Consider the following 17571-nt stretch of genomic DNA (forward strand, 5'->3'; position numbering starts at 1 on the left):
AAGCCAAAGCCACTCTGTTTTGCAAGAGTTCAGTTGAAATCTGTTGTTCCTCATCTAAACCCTCACAATATCTAAAGACAGGAATAGAATACCATTGCTCAATATGCCAGGAACAGGAATGTATAAAATAACAGAGTCGGAAGGGACTTTGGATGTCTTCTAGTCCAACCCCCTGCAAAATAAGTTTCATCAGCATATTGATGACACCTCACCACATGGCGAAGGATGAGCTCACTCAACGGTCTCATGCAGAAGTTGAATAGGAAAGAGGAGAGCACGAGCCTTTACAGTATCCCACATAGTCAAGGATGTGATCTTTTTTGGATCAACTAAGCATTGATCCATTGGTTGTGCCAGCAATTGACTTGACAGATTGACACCTGAGCCTGACATCACAGGCTGAGGGAGAATGACAGCCCAAAATCACCCAGTTGGTTTTCATGTCTAAGGCAGATCTAGAACTCACAATCTCCTGATTTCTAGCCTGGCACCTAATCATTAAGCCAAATGGCTTTCTATCAGAACATCTTGTCTAATTATCTGATTGAACTAGAGGAATTATTACTTTTTCACACTGCATATAGCATGCTGTGAAACAAGCACCAAACTTTTGGTATTACTTATTCACTTAAATTCCCTTTATATATCAGTAGGGACGCGGTGGCTCAGTGGGTTAGGACGCTGAGCTTGTCGATCAGAAGATTGGCAGTTTGGTGGGTCGAATCCCGAGTGCCGCGTAACAGAGTGAGCGCCTGTTACTCGTCCCACCTTCTACATGCTAAAGCATGTAAAAATGCAAGTAGAAAAATAGGGACCACTATGGTGGGAAGGTAACAGCATTCCATGCGCCTTTGGCGTCTAGTCATGCCGGCCACATGACCATGGAGACGTCCTCGAACAAGCACTGGCTCTTCGGCTTTGAAACGGAGATGAGCACTGGCCCCTAGAGTTGGAAATGACTAGCACGCATGTGCGGGGGAACCTTTACCTTTACCTTTAGGGATGCACAGTATACTTAAAAAGAAGAAATTTCTGAACACCCCCCTCCCCACCAAAAATAATTAACAGTCTATTCATTTTTTGAAACAATTGAATCAAGTGAGGTAGGAACCAGAAGTTCAGAAGCAAGACAGAATCATTATATAAGCACTGAGCAGAAGTTTCCCAGTCTTAAGACAAAGAACAGAATGGTCAATTTTATGTTAACTGAAAAAAATATGATATGACATAGCGTAGCGTAGCGTAATGTAACGTAACATAACATGTCATGGGAGGAAGAAAGAATATTAGGCATGTTTGTTGCCTTGAGTTATTGGTATGCAACCATCCTAGAAAAGTGGTAGCAGGGGAGGGAATGAGCTGAACCGGTGGCAGCACCGCACAAGCCTGAGCGAGAGATGGTTGGAGCTGCAGGGCTGTCAGGGCTCAGCGGAAGCGCCAAGATCAGCACTTCTTCGGGGCTGTCAGGGCTCAGTGGAAGCACCAGGATCAGCGCCAAGCTCCAGCTGGAGCTCGGCGCTGATCCTGGCGCTTCTGAGCCCAGAAGAAGCGCCGATTAGCTGGAATGTTGCAGCATCTCCAGGGTCTTGTGATTTACATTCAGATGCTTGGCAACTGATTCATATTTATGATGGTCACAGTGTGCCAGGGTCACGTGAAGTGACCAAAACCTGCTGCAACCACACAGCAGATGGGGGGAATAAAAAACCAAACACCCCCCACCCCACCCCCACTGTCAATTCTCAACAGAAATGCTCACAACAATGAAAACCTCGGACAGAAGGAAGAGCACCGATGGGCGGGCAGGCAAGTGTCTTGCTCGGCTGTGGCTTGGGGGGCACTTTTTCAGTGCCGCTGTAACTTCGAACAGTGACTAAGTGAACTGTTGTAAGTCGAGAACTACCTGTACTTCATCACTTTTTTCCTTTTCTTTTGGTCATCAAGTTTTTGACACCTTGCTAGGTGACTGGTGGTACTCAGATGTTGCCATATCCTAAAAGTAGTACAGTGGGTGAAAAGGTTGAAAAGCCCTGATCTAGATACAGAATGGCAATTAAGATGGGTGACTTTTAATGACCACAACCAAACATATCATGCAGATCCAACAAAATTACTTCCAGGAATGCAGCTGTCCTCCAAAATATGGAGCCACCTGAATAGAATCATGACAGGTGGGTTTGGTGTTGTCTACAAAACTGATGAGATTTCCTTTTATCCCCTCATTTAGATAATTTATGAAGATGTTAAACAGAACTAGGCCAAAGACAGAATCTTGAGGTACCCCACTGCATGCTTCCCTCCATATAGATGTAATTCCATTGAAGATTACATGCCAAGAGCAGTTGGTCAGCAAACTGTGAATCCATCTGGTGGTGGTACTGTCTATCCACATTGTTTTATCTTACCAAGAAGCAGGCTGTGGTTTACTTGGTCAAACATTTACTGAAGTCCAAGTAAACTATATCAACAGCAGTTCCCTGATCCACTAATTTAGTCACTTTCATCAAAGAAGGCAATAAAGTTTGTCTGGAATGATCCGTTTTTAAAAAAACCATGCTGGCTTCTATTGATCACTTATTTCTAGGTGCTCACAAATCTGCTGCTTGATTATCTTTTCTTGGATTTTTGCAGGTATTGATGTCAAGCTGATTGGTCTGTACTTCTTGAATCCACTTTTCCCCTCTTCTTGAAGAATGGAATCACAACAGCATTTTTCCAGTTATCTGGTACTCCCGCCAAACTCCAGGAACTCTAAAATATTTTGTTCAGTAGTCCCGAGATCACATCTGCCAGATCTTCAGTATCCCGAGATGTAAACCATCTGATCCTGGCAACTTGAATTTGTCTAAAGTGGGTGGTTTTTTAAATCAATTTTTGACCTATTTTGACCTGCTGTCTTATTCTACCTTCCATAGTGCTATTTTGGATAGGTTGGCCAATTTTTGCATAAAGACAGTTGCAAAGAAGGAATTAAGCATCTCTGCTTTCTCCCTACTGCCCATCATTTTCTTACCTTCTTTCCTTAGTCAACTGATCATTTCCTTGACGTTTTTGTTGTTCCTTACATATTGAAAGAAATTTTTTGTTGTTGTTATTTTTGGCATTTGTTGGGTTAGAGTTAGGGTTAGGGTTAAGATTGCAAGTTTTAGTTCTTTCTCAACCTTAGGCTTTCTGCATGGTCTGGAGATTCTGACTATTTGCTGGCATCCTGTTTCCATTTTTATATCTGTTCTTCTTGTCCTCAGTTTGAGCAATTATGCTGGTCTTGTCATTTGTTTTCCTTTCTCTGTGGTTTTTGTTTGAGCCTTTAGTATTTCATTTTTCAGTTTCCCTGTATCCTGAATTATTTTTTCTTCTAGGATTTCCATCCATGGAATCCTTCCTTATCTCTTAGTTTATTGAAGTTAGCTCTCTTAAAGCCTAAAACACTGGACTGATTTGGTAGAGCCTGCTGTGGCTGCATTATGGCAAATTCTAGCATGACATGGTCACTTTCCCCAGAGTTCCTACGACTTCCATTCTCTCAATCATTTCATCCCTATTAGTTAGGTTTGAGTCCAGTATTATTGACTCTCTAGTTTGCACCTCCACCTTTTGGGTGACCAATTTGTCCCCTACACATGTCAACAACCTACAGTATGTGATCTCCCACTTGCTGCAGAGTTTGTTTCCCAATGGATATCAAGGAAGTTAAAGTCTTCCAATATTACTGTGATGTGTTATCTGCACACCTCAGCTAACAGATTAGCAAAGATTTCATACGTTTCCTCCGTTTGGTTGGGTGGCCTGTAGTATACATCTTTGGCAATACTATTTCTTTTTCCTCTGATATTCACCCAAATACTTTCAGTATTACATATTTTAGTATTTCAGAGTGGCAAGGTGGCCTAGTGGTGAAAATACTAGCCTCCCTCTCAGAAAGTCGAGAGTTCAATCCTAGGTAGTGGCAGATATTTCTCTCCTGGGACACAGAGAAAAAATATCTGCTGTAAACTGCACATAGGCGTCAGGAAGGGCATCAAGCCAGTAAACACTCACCTCCATTCAGTCACCCCAACTCTACCCCAAATAGAAATTACAGGGTCATAAAAAAGAAGTATGTATTTAGTATTTCAATTGTTCTTTACAAAACTGCATCTTAAACTTTATTGCATTTTAAACTTGATTAAGAACCACAGCTTGCCAATCCTTACTAAGAAGAATAAACCAGGTATTTATTTTAGATACATTCATGAGAAAAAAGCAGAGATTAGATAAATATACAGAATTATGTTTCATCAAAGAATAAATGAGGGCAAAGACCTCATAGTACACATCAGCATAGCTTTCTTCAGATACCAGGTTGACTTGCTGTTACAGATTTGAGAGTTATGTACTGATAACACCAAATTTGTAAGTTAAGCCTTGTAAAATAAGAGGATGTTTATTTGAAAAATGAAAAGGTATATTTTAAACTAAGTAGAACATCTTCACTCAATATAATGAGAGCAATAAGGTTATTTCTCAAAAGTTAGTCTTAATCTATATAAATGTTGTTTTGTGATGAATTTTACATTATAAAGATTGATCAAAACCAAAATATTCCAAAATTTTAACAATCAAAAAAACAAGTACTAAATGAAAATGTTATAAATTTAAATTTAAGGTAAGCTGGGAAGATTTGAGGGAATTACTTGAACTACTGGCATACCTTTGCTATGAGGTGTTCAAAATGAATGAGAAATTAGAGCCAAGGCACAATTAGTTAAAAAAAATAGTGGGGGGAAAATAAAAAAAAGGTAAAGATGTCTTCAAAACAGCCAGCAGGCAACATCTTGCCACATCTATTGTTAACTCCTGCTGCCAATCAGCACTGTCCTAGTTATACAAAGCCTCCAGTGCACCAGACTGTGGCTAATTATGTACATTCAAGTGATTAGCAAGCACTTGTTGCCTCATTCACACCACCATCCAAACAGCAGCCTTTGAGAAGAGAATAGACTGCAAATTTATTGAGAGAACACTGTTAATCCTTTGGGGAGAATGTAAATGTAAACAGGACTAGTCTACATCAAGGTGCTTTGACAACAACAATCATCTGCATAAACACATGCTCAACAACAAACAGGTGTTCTATTTCACAACTAGAGCCCATTTGATGCTTTCAAATAAGCACTATGCCCAAACTGTTAAAAGTACTTTGAAACCAGCTGCAATTACTATAATTAGCAGTTTTCTTGCACTTTTTCTCTTCTACCTGTCCAATGGTAATGCTCACTGCAAACTACAACACTAATTTAAAAAGCTTTTGCTTTAAAATAAACTGCAATTCTTAACAAACACGCACACTTGTTAGTAAATGGTAAATGACAAAACTACTTTCTAAAAGTGCCTATGTCTACTTGTAACATAGTATTGCTATTCATATATTTCCTTTGTGAGTGAAGAGGAACAGCCTAACATATACATACATACAAGTACACTGTTTGAAACCAGTACTGCTCTTCATGCTATGCTCAAGCAGTACTTTCTACAGCTAAAACAGGATGCAGAAGCTAAAGTTCCTCACAATGGTGAACAAACATGATTTTCAAGTATTGCTATGCCATTTCTTTTGCCAGTCTCTAAAATGTTATTACTACAAATAATGAAACTATCTAACTGCAAAATCTTATGATCATACAATACCGTCTTCAGCAATACAGCATTTTACACATGTTTTAGATTGCAACTCCTATAATCCACAATCAATATTGCTGTTTTATGACTGGGTATTACATCAGATTGGGAAGAAACTCTCTTCATCAAAATATCTGCATTATTAGATTTCTCTTACTATTTATTCTGATTATCTGTGGTAACAGGTTAGCACACAGGTATGAAACTTGATTGACATATGGTGATGTATTGTGACTTTTTTTTGCCTTTGCGGAGCCAGGGTGGGCGTGGCCTGTGCGTGACACATCTAGCCTGCCGGCTGCCAGTTTAACACCCCTAGGTTAGTACATTATAAAATAAGGTTCCACCTCAGCTCCTAATAAAAAGTGTAAGTCATACTGCTTAAAATATACCAAACACATAAGTAGGTAAATATTTATTGCATGAAAATTATAGTCAATTTACACTGAATTGCCAATTATTTATAATTCTTTTTTTTATGTACTACTCATCTGTATCCATGCAGATGGAGAAAATTCTACAATTGATAAAATTAAAAGGGATGATTGTATTTATTCAGTGTCCGCTTGAACACATTCATCATCTGGAGAATTAATTCCATTATCAAATTACTCTATTAAGATTTTTTTAACTATTCATCCATATTCCTATAATTTTTTCATTATTCTATACTCAGCACTCTACAATGAGTATGGATCATCCCTATTTAAACTGGATATGGCATTTTTATACACCTATTTATTGTGCACCTGATGTAAGCAAAAGTTGTTTGATGATCTTAAAAGTATCACCAAAGGACATATAAGTTGTTCCTAAAATGCCCCTTGCAATCATTGGTGATTTTTGTCAATGTCAATACTGTTCAAGTGTTCAAGTTTGAGATTGCACCAAGGTGCTCATTACTATTGGTACTATCTTTGCTTTCTTTTGCCATAGTTGTTCTATTTCTGTTTGCAAGTTTTTGTATTTTGTGATCTTCTTTAGTTCTTTCTCTTCTATTCTGCAGTCTAGATACTGCCACTATTTAGATTTTTTGGTTTTAATTATTGACAATTATTAAGTCTGGCAGGTGTTTGTCTGTTTTAATTCTAAAGCCCCAGAATATTTTAGCTTCTTTATTTTTTATTACTTTGTTTCTTTGTGGCCTACCAGTTCTTGCTTACAGACAAATGGCATTTCTTGCAGATATTCCAATGCACCAATATTGTTAATTTGTCATGCTGCTGTTTGTATAGTCAGTTTGTTCTTGCAGCAGCTAAAACTAGGTGATCTACCTGAAGACCTGGCTCTTTGAGCTCTCCGGCCCAGGCTGAGAATTTTTTAACCGGGGTTTTTATTTTAAGGGATAATTTAATCTTTTTTAATTGTTTTTTAACTTTTGTATTTTGTATTGCTGATTTTAAATACCCTGTAAACCGCCCTGAGTCCTTCGGGAAAGGGCGGTATATAAATCTAATAAAATTAAAAATTAAATTACTGTTTCTTATAGGTGCAGTCTCTTTTTTGCCTACCATTAACATTAAAAGTCTCATGTCCGAAAAACTTTTGCCCAAAGGCATAACTGATTGTGCAATATTCTTGTTGCAATTAAGGCATGGATACATACATACATACAATAAAATGCTCTAATTGATAATCCAATTTTGGCAGGGGAAAAAAGTTTGGCCAAAATAATTGGATAATTGATGGGTGCATGATGCACTAGCAGGCAATACAATGTCGGTTGCAAAAAAAGGAAAAAGAGCCAAATTTAACTTAAACCCTACAAGACAACTTCATGTAGGTTGCATTACATAAACTAATCAGGTATTACTGCTGCCAAGGGTATCCTGATCCAGAAATGATGCTTTTCCCTGCTGTTTCAACATGAGTCACAAGTCCAGGAGAACCCCAGCTTCTTTAGGAAGAGAGCATCTCTGTTTACAGTTAACATTACAACTATTTCAAAGGCAAAATATTTCTCAAAAAAATAGCAATTTGCTAGAATTCAATTCGAATTCTATTTGTATCCATTCAGAATCCCAGAGTCTTCTTGTTAGAACCACAACTTATCTGATTTGTCCTCTGGTGTTAACACATAAAGTTTGTTGATAATAAAGTTATCATCAATGTACAGTATTGATGATACCTCACCACAGATGGACGATCTCCCAGAATAGTATTATATAGTTTAAAGAGCACTGGGGAGACAACTGAGTACTGTAGCAGGGCTTTTCAACCTTTTCACCCATTGTACCACTTTTAGGATAAGGCAATGTCCAAGGACCACCAGTCGCCCGGCAAGGTGTCAAAAACTTGACAAAAAAAAACAACGGAAAAAAATGATAAAGTACAGGTAGTCCTCAACTTACAACAATTCACTTAGTGACTGTTCAAAGTTATGACAGCACTGAAAAAAGTGACTTATGACCATTTTCCACACTTATGACTGTTGCAGCATCCCCAGGGTCATGTGAATTAATTCGGATGCTTGGCAATTGATTCATACTTATGACGGTCACAGTGTCCCACCTTTTGCAACTTTTTGACAAGCGAAGTCAATGGCGGGGGGGCAGCTCATCACTCAGGTTGCAGGGTGCCTGTGTGTAGGGGATCCATGGGTCTCTGGTGGAAGGGGGTTTGACTGGGGTGGGTGCCCTTCCTCCCTCTCTCCCATTGTCCCTTCTTTCCTTCCTGTCTTCCTTCTTTGTCCCTTCCTCCTTCCCTCCCTCCCTTCCATTGTCACTCCCTCCCTCCCACAGGTTGCAGGGTGCCTATGTGTGGGCGGGGGGAATCCATGGGTTACTATTGCGAGTGGGCAGGAGGGAAAATAAACTTTTCAATAGGCATGTTACTGTTTATCCCTACCTTTCTTCTTTCCTTTCTTCCTTCCCTCCCTCCCTAAGTCTAAGGCTTGGGGGGGTGGGGGGTGCTGGTGAGGAGACAGTGGAGAATCCACCGGACTCTGCCTCCAGCTGCAGCTTCTCCTCCAATTGGTCCCTCTTTCCCTGCACAAACCAAACAGGAGATTCGCTCCAGGTTTTCGAGCGGGGTGCCTTCACTTGCCAGCCCACCCGCCCGCCCACCCAGTTCCCGAGTCAGGTGCATCCTTAGGGCTAAGGCAGGGATAGGCAACCTTGGCTCTTTTATGACTCATGGACTTCAACTCCCAGAATTTCTGAGCCACCATAGCTTGCTCATGAATTCTGGGAGTTGAAGTCCACGAGTCATAAAAGAGCCAAGGTTGCCTACCCCTGGGCTAAGGGGCTGCTCCGGCTGCTGCAATCGGAGAGTTCAAGCGGCAGAGAAAAGCCAGCGAGTGAAGGCAAGCACAGTCAGACCGCTTCCCACAGCTGCGGGAGAAGACACCTTGGGGGCGGGGTGGGACGGCTTCCTTCCCTAGGAGGAGCCAGTAGGCCAGGCAGAGGCTGCAGCAGACACGGAGGACTTCGGCTTCCCAAAGCTGGGAAGAAGGAAGCTGAGCTTGTTCCGGATCCTCATGCGCTGCAGCGGGCAAGCTCCGCCCGGGTCCAGCTGCTCCTCCCCGTGGCTCCCAGTGCGCGCCTGGAGGATGCTGCCTCCCGCCTGCTCGTTCAGCCTTATCTATGCCGAGACAAGGACACCGCGGGGAGAAGCGGCGGGAGAGGAGGGGAAGTGAAGGGAGGAGAGGAGGGTACCGAGGCCACGCCTCCCTCGCCTGCCCACCTGCCTGCCGCCACATCAGCCTCCACTGGCTGGAAGCAGCACTGCACGGGAGCCTCCGCGTCGCAACCAGGCAGAAGGGCTCGGTCCCAGCCAGGCGACCAGGCAGGCGAAGGAGGACGGAGAAGCGATGCCAAAGCCAGGTCCCCGTTTTGGAGATGTCTCAGCCGATCAGGCTTTTAGATCACCCGTTCCAGCCAGCCACTTTCAAGGGCAGCTACAGGTTGTCAATTGAAAAACACGGGGAACAGCAACAAGCTGCAGTGGCAGGTGCTGGGTCACACCTCCCGCTCGGCAAAGAGAAATCACCTTAGCAGGTCTTAAGTGGAGCTACCAAATCTGGGCTGCTGATATCCAATAGGCGAGAGAAGGCCTTGCGAAGAGGACAGCCACACATGGCAGAGGTGCTGCTCGGGGATGGAGTGGAGGCTGGGCAGATTGCAGGCTCTGGCGGTGGTGCCGGCACAGAGGGCGCTCACGCGTGCGATCACCCTCCGGCCCCGAGTAGCACCTCTGCCATGCGCATCTGTCCCGCTCGCGTGTGCGTTCGCCCTTCGTGCCGGTGCCGCCGCCAGTGCCCACAATCTGCCCGGCCTCCCCTCTGGTCCCAAGCAGCACCTCTGCCGTGTGTGGCTGTCCTGTTCGCACGGGTGATCACCCTCCGGCCCCAAACAGCACCTCTACCATACGATCGCCCTCCGGCCCCAAGCAGCGCCCACAATCTATCTGGCCTCCCCTCTGCCTGCTTTATGCAGCTCCTCCTGAGCCCCCTGCACCCTGCCACCATGCAGGGTAAGGTGACCGCCCCGCCCCCACCCAGATGCCCTCACCTCCCCCAAGCGTTTTTTTACTAACCTGCTTTTAGCTGGATTCTGTTTCTCCATTCCCTTCTCAGCCTTCCCCATGTGTTTGTGGGACTATTGGTAAAAAAGAAAAAAAAGTTCCATGAGACTTTCTAACTTCTCACGAGATCTCGCAAGAAGTTAGAAAGTCTCATGAAACTTTTTTTTTTGTCCCACAAACTCTGAAGGCTGAGAAGCGAATGGAGAAACAGAATGCAGCTGAAAGCAGGTTAGTAAAAAATGCCTTTTTTAAGGTTTTTTTTACATTTTTTTTTACAGTGCTATTCAACCCGTCCTACGCATACCACCAGCCAGGTGCTCGCATACCACTAGTGGTACGCGTACACCGGTTGAAAAGCCCTGCTGTAGTATCCCACTGCTGCAATCACTCTTTTACTACCACATATTGGAATCATCTTTTCAAGGAGGACTGTGACAATTACAGAATGGGAGGCAGTCCAGTCAGAAAGCATGATAAATGGTATCAAATCACTGAACAATTTAATAGGACCAAGGCAGACACATTTCCACATTCAAGAAACTGATATACGTTATATACCATATTGTTTCTTTTGCAGTAACAAATAAAAGAGCCTTTTCCATTATTTAATGTAACAAAGCCAAGGTAATAAATTAGCACACATATCAGGATACAATATTCTAAGATGGGGAAATGGTCACCCAATGCTTTAAGACCATATAGAATTGCCATTGTATGTACAAAAAGAATTAAAATTTAACCATTTGTGACAAAAGCATATTAAACCAGTGACAATATATATAAATTCTGTATTCATCTCAGCGTCTGGAAGAAAGATACTACACAACTGAATAAACCTTTATATTAATCTGCTGGCCTATCTCAATGAGGGCAGAAACATTATTCAACAATTGGATTGGAAGCTATGGTTGATAAAATAGTTGGGGAAATGGAATCTGACACAGTTTAAAGATTTTGTTCTTATCATCCTGTTTTTTTGCCTTGCTAATCCCTTGTCCAATTTTAACTCAGAAAAGTAAACTGCATAAAGAAAGTAAGTGTACCAGCTGAGATATCATTATCCTATCCTTTTCCCAAGCCATGGGAATTAATGAGAGAAACTCACAGAAATTAGTTTATCTGGCTTGATCCTTATCCTTTTCAATGAACAAGATTGGGTGCTTCCAGATATTCAAAGAGAAACCCAGCCCTACCCATGAAAAGTATTTATGTAATGCATGGTGTGAAAAATATACTTAATGGGAATGGATGAATGCAAGATGATCCATTCAGGCAATTCCTTGGCAAGAAACCGTTTGATATGGACAAAATGCTGTATCTTAAAGGATTTCTAAAGTATAGAAAAGTAAATGAGACATTTAAGGTCATTATTATTTTTGGGAAGGAAAGCATGCAATAGAAAACAAATATTTCTAGTAAGGAGTCTGCAATAAGAAAAATAAAGCAATGAAACTTGCTTTTAGTATGAATATATGGGGTGGTGGAACACCCAGTGCCATTAGAATTTTGTCCAGCCTCCTCAAAATTGTTCCTTTGCAGCCTCAACAACAGTAACAAGAAAATGAGTTGTCCAATCAGGCTGACTTGGGAAGCTTCCATTTCCTATTTTTCCTCTTCATGTTGATGCCTCTGTCTCTCTTTCAGTAAATGAAGTTCTCTCTGCAGTGGACTCTGGACATTAACCCATTACTATTAAACCAAAGCAATAAGATATTTTGATGCCCGTTTTGGAACCCGGTAACACTCCTGTCCTCACTGTCAAAAAGCCTCTCAGAAAGAGAGTCAACTCCAGTGCCATCTGGTTCAGGATCAAAGACACATCAAAGTTATATCTGTCCATTTTTCCAGTTGTGCCTGGAACTGGACAGTATTCCTCCTATGACTATCTGCTTTATATCCACAGTTTACAGGGGAACCCAACTAAATCACTATCCATCAAGGCTACAGAAAGTTCCATACTGTACACACCTGCACTCCATGCTGATCTAGCTATCCTTTTGCTATAATTCAACCTTTTGTTGCCAATAGATGGCAATAATGCTTTTGCATTATGATGTTCTTTTTTGTGTGAATTGTGCTCTTTTCTTGACATGGCCAAGTTCAGTTGTCCTTGGATTATTAACTTTGCTTCTCAAGTTCAACTCTAAAAGCTCTTTTATAGGTATCTATTTTACTTGGACCAAGGACCATAATCAAGCCTTTTGTCGTATGAAGCAGGCCTATGCTTCTGTCCCTATCCTTGGTCACGTTATTTATCCTTTACTCTTTCCCATATTTTGCCATGAACATGACACTCTCTGATATCCTTCTTCAACTTGTGGCGATTGTCTTCACCTGGTGGGGTACTGCAGTTCTAAGATGGATCCAAGCAGCTGCCTTTCCAACTTCTCTCTGTACCATTCAAGCTGCTGATTTCTTACTGGACAAATCCTATGCCCTCATCATACCTATTCCCCATATGAGAGTGGCCTTTCTGTCTCATCACTTTGGCTTACTCGGCTCCCTCACAGCTGAACAAACTGCAGGTAGCACTCGTGAATTCTCCAATCTTCTTGGCATCCTTGTTTCCTTCCTTGATCTCTGCTCTCTTTTAGCCCTGTCTTGTGATGAAAGTTTTTTTTCCAATCGTAATTCAAACATTCTTCCTCTTTCCAAAATTCAGGAAATTCCCATTGTAAAGGCCATTTTTTAAATTTTATACTGATTATAACCCTGATAGATGTTTCTGAATATGCAATATGTGTTTCTTCTGAATGTGTTGAATCTGGTTTTTTGCTCATTCTGTTTCTGTTGCTGAATTACAAGCTCTGACTTGAACTTGCATTTTAAACGCAGGTTCCTCTGTTAGCAGTAGCAGTTTTTATTGTTTTGGTGTTATACATAACAACAGCCAAGTCTGGGGAAACCTTGTCGAATCCAGGATGCTGACTTTGTTTCTGTTTTACAGTACTTGCTGCTATTCTTCTGCCCTCTGCTGTTGCTCTTGTTAAAGTAAATGTCTATTCTCATTTGCCTAGCAATGAACTTCTTAATTTGTGCTCAACATGTTGCACTCTAGTCTCCCAATGTTTCTATACAAGGTGCTTTTTGAAAACAGACCCAGCCTGAAAGGACTGGATTTAGGCAGAGATCCTTTCTTGGCCCTCAGGGAACTGTTCAGAATCGAGATGGTTCCTGGTTCCTCCCTTTTTCCTTTCTCTTCTTGTCCACTTAGCTAATCAGGTATCAAATGGGGGCCTACAAGGATCAGTGCAGGATGCTCTATTCTTCAATACTTTTATAAATAATTTGGATAAAGTGGAACAGGGAATATTATCAAATTTGTAAATTAAGCAACATTGGGTGGGATGCCACTACTGCAGAACATAGAAATAACATGCAAAATTATCTGGATAAGTTAGAGAAATTAAATAAATACAACAGAATGAAATTTAACAGAAAAGTTCACTTAGGAAAATAATAATTCACAGATATAAGATGAAAGATAGCAGGCTTGGTAAAATTTAAATTTAAAGTTGTGTAAAAGATCTTGAAATAGTAGTTGCTTACAATGAGCATGCAATATAATGTGACTGCAATATAATGTAACTGCAAAAAAGGACATCTATGCAGAGCACAAACACACACACGCACACCTGTGTGCGCGTGTGTGTGCGCATGCGTGTGTGCGTGTGTATGGTATATTCTCTCTCCCTCTTCTCCATCTCTCTGTGTGCGTGTCTGTGTATGGGAGGAGAGAGAGAGAGAGAGGGAAAGAGAGAGAGAGAGAGAGAAAAAACAAATTCCAAATCACAGTAAGTAATAATTTCACTTTATTCTATTTTGGTCAAACCATACCATGTCCAGGTCTGGGCACTATATTTCAGCATTTAGAGAAACCTGACATAAGGACAATAAGTTAAGTAAAAATGAAATTATGAAGACAAATGGAAGAGTAGTGTTCGACTTACAACAGTTTGTTTAGTGACATTTTGAAGTTAAATGGCACTTTAAAAAGTGACTTAGGACTGTTTTTCACACTTACAACCATTGCAGCATTTCCATGGTCACATGATCAAACTTCAGAGGCTTGGCAACTGGCTCATATTTATGATTACAGTGTCACAAGGTCATGTAATCACTTTTTCTGACCTTATGACAAGCAAAATCAATGGGGAAGCCAGATTCACTTAACAACCATGTTACTAACTTAAACACTACAGTGATTCACTTAACGATTGTGGCAAGAAAGATTGTAAAATCGGGCAAAACTCACTTTAACAAATGTCCCACTTTGCAACAGAAAATTTGGACTCAATTATGGTCGTAAGTTGAGGACTACCTGTACATTTAGCCTTGAGAAAAGCCAAATGAGATTATGACAGAACTCTCTGAATAGTGAAAAGAATGTCATATAGGCCAAAAGTTGTTCCTTCTCACTCCACATGGCAGGAGAGAGAAGAATAGAGAATTCTGGGTAGATTCCAACTCAAATTCTATTTTTCATCAAAGTGCTCTCAACATTTCTTATGATACTCCCCTGTACTTCTGTGCAAATATTGAGATATGTAATATACTCTGTGGATGACTCCTTTTGCTTTGCTTCTATGTCTTCTGATCAAGCTATGGTAGTCTTCAATTTATAATCGGTCATCTAATGACTAGCTGTTGCTGAGATAGTAGAGAGACATTTCAGCAAATAAATCACAAATTACTAGAAATTGGGCAAAATGAAAATACAAAAGCATCAGTCAGATACCAGCTGGAAGTATTATACCTCTCTTATCCCTTCTTGAGAGAGCCACTTTGGTATAAGGGCTAAGGCACCAGGCTAAAATGAGGAGTTCTGGTCCTGCCTTAAACACAAAGCCAGCTTGATGACTTCTCTCATTCCTAGCAAGAAGGCAATGACAAACCACCTCTTGAGAATCTTGCCAAGAAAACTGCAGGAATTAGTCCAGGCAATCACCAGGAATCAATACCAACTAAAAGGCACATGCACACACCAAATAGCTTTTGGAAGCAGTGCAAAATCCTAAACCAAAGTAATGTCTTGATTCATCCTCCCCAGTAAGGAACAGAAACACACAACCAGGCACCACATAAACACTATGCATAGAACAGCCTAGTGCAGAGGTCTCCAATCTTTTTGATTTGGCGGCCTAGAAAGGGAGGCAGGCACTGCTATGTGCACACGCACAAATGGGCCGCAAGCAAGTGCATGCACACATGCAAACAGGGCTGCACGGGTGCGAGTGCTGCAAATGGGGCAGCACTAGCACTGGCAGGATGCTACGGGCGGCACTAGTGCCAGTGGGACACTCTGGGGCGGGGCGGTGCTAGCATTGGCAGGATTCTCAGGGAGGCGCTAGCACCGGTGGGACACTCGGTGGCAGGGCAGCACTAGCGCCGGCGGGATACTCGGGGCAGCGCTAACACCGTAGGACACTCAGGGCAGGGTGGTGCTAGTGCCGGCAGGATGCTCAGGGCAGTGCTAGTGCCAGTGGGATGCTCGGGGCAGTGCTAGTGAGAGTGTGGAGGGTGAGTGCACACACGTGTGAACATGCACTGGCTATCCCTTCACGCAGCCCGGTGGCCAAGTGGCTGCGGCCCAGTAGTGGGCCATGGCCCACAGGTTGGGGACCCCTGGCCTGGTGGATACATTCTGAAGAGAGAAAGGTTCCCTTGGGATGGGTTCCAGCATGGGTCTGAAAGCTTGGAAGAATAAATCTCTGGTGACCAACTCTGATTGGATCCTGAAAAACTATCCTGGGACACATATATTTGCCTTCATTCATGAACAGAAACTGAAGTCATATATAGTCAGACTCCTTAGATTTCTATTTCAGAAGTAGTGGAAGTGACTACGAATTTACTAGAGTTAGAATACAGAAATTGGTGGATTTCTTAACTGAAAAATTCTCTAGAAAGGAGACAGACAACTACTTAGCACTCACCAGTCATTTATATTTAATTATTTTTTAGCAAGTATGGATGGTGTGATTCTAATTTGCTCCTATAATCTTTTTTTTTCTTTTAATCCACATCAAAAGCTTAATACACTTATTCTTCTTAATGTCCCATTTAAGATGAAAGAAAATCATACTTGTCTTATTTAATAGTTTGGTTGCTGAAAGATTCAGTATCTAATATTTTGACACAAATTGTTACATTTCACTCCAAAGCCATACAAAAGAATAAGTGCCCTATAAATAAAAACAACAGGCTTACTAACATTCTATGTTTCATCCTATTTGAATATTGAATGCCATAAAGTTATTTACTTCATTTCAGTTTTTCCCATTCTTATCTTCATCCAAGGCAATAGATAGGTTTTATAAATTTAGTTAAATAGTTCAGCCCAGTAAGTTTTATAGTTTTTATGTCTATAATTTTATGCTATCTTAAGTATACCTAATTAATTTACCTATATGTACATGATATTTTGTTTTATTTTCTCTGTCTCTTTTTTCTTTCAACTGGTCAATGCACATAATAAAATTTGTTTCCTTCTGCCCTCATTTAGTAGTTAGTAACAAAACTCTGCAACACAGACTTGAAGAATCTGTTCTGAGGGTTTTATTCTCCACCTGCTCATGCAGCCTGAGAATGCATTTCACTTGATTCTGAATAGGATGGAGATGACAAAAAAAAAGCCCAAATCCATTTTCTAGGCTGTATCAGCAGAACTACAGTGTCAGGATTAAATGAGATTATTCTGATTGGATCACACCTGAAATATTACATCCAGTTCTGCCATAGCACTATAGCAAGAAGAAAGGATAGCAACCAAGAAGCTTGGAAGAAAAAGTATGAACTGTTGGAAATGCTGGTATATTCAGCTTGGAGAAGATAAGACTAGGAAAACCCTCATAGCTGTCTTAAGTATCTGAAGAGCTGGCATTTGGAACCGGCATCTTCCAACATTTCCAGGCTGTGGAACATGTTAGTATTTTTTAAAAAAATTCTTGTAACCCCTGACTCATAAAATGTCGATGGTTTTAAAAAATTTATTTATCACATTTCTGCACTGACAATCTCACCTAAGTGACCCTAGGACAGGGGTCAGCAACCTGAAACAGTGAAAGAGCCACTCAGAACCGGTTCCCTCACAAAAGGATAAACTGGGAGCCGCAAAAAATGTGTGCGCATGCATGTACATGCGCACATGCGCAGAACAGGGTTTGACTGAAGAGTGGAGCCAAGGCGAGATATGCACCTACCCTGCATATTTGAATTGATTGGTTGAACTTTTTTAGTCCCACTTTTTTTTTTCCGACTGCACATAGCAGAAGACTGGGAGCCGCAGGAGACGGCTGAAAGAGCCGCATGCGGCTCCAGAGCCGCGGGTTGCAGACCTGTGCCCTAGGAGGTTTGCAATAGGAGAAAAAAACTTCATCTTTTCTATTA

At 41.4% G+C, this 17571-nt stretch overlaps 1 protein-coding gene across 20 annotated transcripts in view; it reads right to left on the reverse strand.

Annotated features, from left to right (window-relative positions):
- The window catches only part of AKT3 (AKT serine/threonine kinase 3), a 175680-nt gene that overhangs the window by 123897 nt on the left and 34212 nt on the right, over positions 1-17571 (reverse strand). The gene's annotated exons all lie outside the window — the stretch shown is intronic.

Source organism: Vipera berus (genome assembly GCF_964194415.1).
Source record: "Vipera berus genome assembly, chromosome: 1".
Lineage (NCBI taxonomy): Eukaryota > Metazoa > Chordata > Lepidosauria > Squamata > Viperidae > Vipera > Vipera berus.